General features: G+C 43.3%; 1 non-coding gene across 1 annotated transcript; it reads right to left on the bottom strand.

Annotated features, from left to right (window-relative positions):
- Window positions 1-301: 301 nt before the first annotated feature.
- Window positions 302-374, bottom strand: TRNAP-CGG (transfer RNA proline (anticodon CGG)). Its single transcript has one exon. It is a non-coding gene; the product is annotated as a tRNA-Pro (tRNA).
- Window positions 375-2790: the final 2416 nt, after the last annotated feature.

Below are 2790 nucleotides of genomic sequence, written 5' to 3'. Positions count from 1 at the left end.
CCCTTTCTGAAGGAATTTTCGCAAAGCCCATATTTTGCGGGCACTCTTGAAAATTTGCCCTCGCATCGGCGATAAGATTCCTCACGTTTCCTTAATATGCTAACATTGCGGTACGTCGAGTTTTTTTCAGTACTTTGGGCAAATTTTCTACGCGGTTCATAAAGTGCCCTTGTTAAGCTCTATCATAAGAAGCTAACAAACACTGACACCAAGGACAACATAGGGGAAATTACTTGCACTCAATAAATGAAAATAAAGAAATGATAAATTAAAGGAAATTAAAGTGGATGAAAAAACAACTTGCCGCAGGTGGGAACCGAACCCACAACCTTCGCATACCGCGTGCGATGCTCTACCAATTGAGCTACCGCGGCGCCGTTTTCCCATCCACCTTCTAGGGTATTTATGTGTCCTAGTAGAACCCTGGGAGTGTTTGCCAGCACCGCCACTCGCAAACCTTGGCGGCGGACGTGGAACGTCCTTTTTGCCACAGGCGTCACGAGAACATGATCTCTTTGGGTGAAGGCAACAGGTCAATAAACGCCCACATGCGACCTGAAGGCATGAATGTTGCCGGATTCGAGACCCCCGTTATGTAATAAACGAGAAGAAAGGGGGTTAACCAAGAGGCCCGATTTTATTAGTCATATCATAAGAAGCCAACAAACACTGAGACCAAGGACAACATAGGGGATGTTACTTGTACTTAATAAATGGAAATAAAGAAATGATAAATTAATGGAAATTAAAGTGGATGAAAAAACAACTGCCACACGTGGGAACCGAACCCACAACCTTCGCATCTCGCGAAATTGTTGGCAAGTTGTTTTTTCATCCACTTTAATTTCAATTAATTTATCATTTCTTTATTTTCATTTGTTAAGTACAAGTAGTTTCCCCTATGTTGTCCTTGGGGTCAGTGTTCATTGGCTTCTTATGTATTGACTAATAAAGATCGGTCCCCTCGGTTAACCCCCTCTCTTCTCGCTTGTTAAGCTCTGCAACTATAGAGTATACTGCAGCAAAATAAATAATTACCCTACACACTTTAAACCTTGTGCTGGCGTGCGACTGGCCGCTCGAGGCCCTTAGCGTGTATTCGCTTAGGGCCTCGGAAAACACTTTTATCTAGCACCTATTGAGTAACAGAAAGCTGTATCGGGGGTTTTTCATGTCGCTCTACGGTTTTCTCATTCACGCTTTCCATCTAATTATAATGTTTCAGAAGTTGGATAAATAATTAATACTAATTATGTAATTAGGCGTAATCCAAACAATTATCTGAGTATCTACGAGCGACGGCAAACAACATTACCTCGGTTATTCCGTCTAGCTACGCGGCACTTCCATATTTTGAACTCTTCGTGCATGATAGTTTAGAGACCCTGTACATTCACAAATCTGCGAAGCGAGGAAATGACGAATGCTAAACACCGGTGGAAGACGCAAGGAAAGCTCCGCTTTAAAACCTGCAGCACGCGCTCATCGCTAGTTCCTAATTTTGAACATCGCCATTTCATTTAGCTTCACCATTTGCTTTCGTGCCGGCTTTTCACCTTGCCTCTGGGAAGAGTGTGAGCTTTTCGGGGAAAAGAGGGATCGCAGCGGAGTGCCAGAACAAGAGCACCAGCGTAGCTGCCTTCTAGAAAAGGACAACTTGCGCCATGCTTGCGCATTGAGCCCCCGCCGCCCATCTTTGTTTTCCTCCTACTCAGCAGTCGGCACCCATGCCCCGGATGAGAGCACCGACGTCTGCGGCCCCTCGTTACGGCGTCGGTGGGCGCTGCAAGCTATGCGAACCTTGTCGGAGAACGCAATCGTTGCGGCGACGAAAACGTGTCGCCTTGTCGAAACGTTGGCTTTAAGCTGAGGCTATCATTCTCAGCCTGCACTGCCGATCATAAAGAGGCCGAAGATAGAATTCAAGAAATAAAACAAAAAGAACGTAAGAAAGATAATAAGAACCAAGCATGGCTAGACAATTACTGCAGGAACTCCCTAGTGCGACTTATCAGATAGTGCGTAAGCATTATTTCGAGTCGCTCATCTTGCACCCGTGCAACGAATTATTGGTTGAGTAGCCGAGTTACGCACAGCGCGGCTAACAGTATCGAGGATGACGCAATGAGCTGCAAGTATTGCAATGACCTGTTGCAATTACCAGATCGGTGAGCCTAATTAGTCGGAATTAATCTTAATAGGGCCTAAGTCATATTATTACCCTGATTAAATCCTGACTTGCCTTTATCACTTTAACGTTATTCAATCGAAATTAGACTTAATCAATCTGAAGTACCGTTAATTAATATTTATTATGCAAATTAATTTAACCTATAATAAGTTTGATTAGCTCACCATTCGTAATTACCCTCAATAATTCTTCATTACGCTTATGTAATTTCATCGTAATTAATATCCATTTGACTTCCTTACCCTACATTAGTCCTAAGGAGTCTTATTAAGACGTAGTTATTTCATTGAAAGGAATCTTATTAGCATTTCATTAGCCTTAATTGCTCTCAAAACCTCTTCAGTACTCGCTATATGTAGTCAAAATCATAAATAGGGCTTAAATAACAAAAGTCTAGTCATAGGGCTTTCTCACATATCTAGGACCATAGGACCCATAGGACCCCATCTATACGATCATGGAGCGCATCGTGTGAGGCGTTACAGACAGACGGACGGACGGACAGATTTCCGAGGAAAGTAGCCCTAGAATACTAACGCATTTGAAAGTAACCGAAAGCACATGCTCAACACTATCTAATGCGACCCGTGCGCAAGGAA

This window comes from Dermacentor variabilis, chromosome 1 (genome assembly GCF_050947875.1).
Source record: "Dermacentor variabilis isolate Ectoservices chromosome 1, ASM5094787v1, whole genome shotgun sequence".
Lineage (NCBI taxonomy): Eukaryota > Metazoa > Arthropoda > Arachnida > Ixodida > Ixodidae > Dermacentor > Dermacentor variabilis.
The sequence above is the reverse complement of the archived record's forward strand: the minus strand, read 5'-3'. Positions and strand labels throughout refer to the sequence as shown.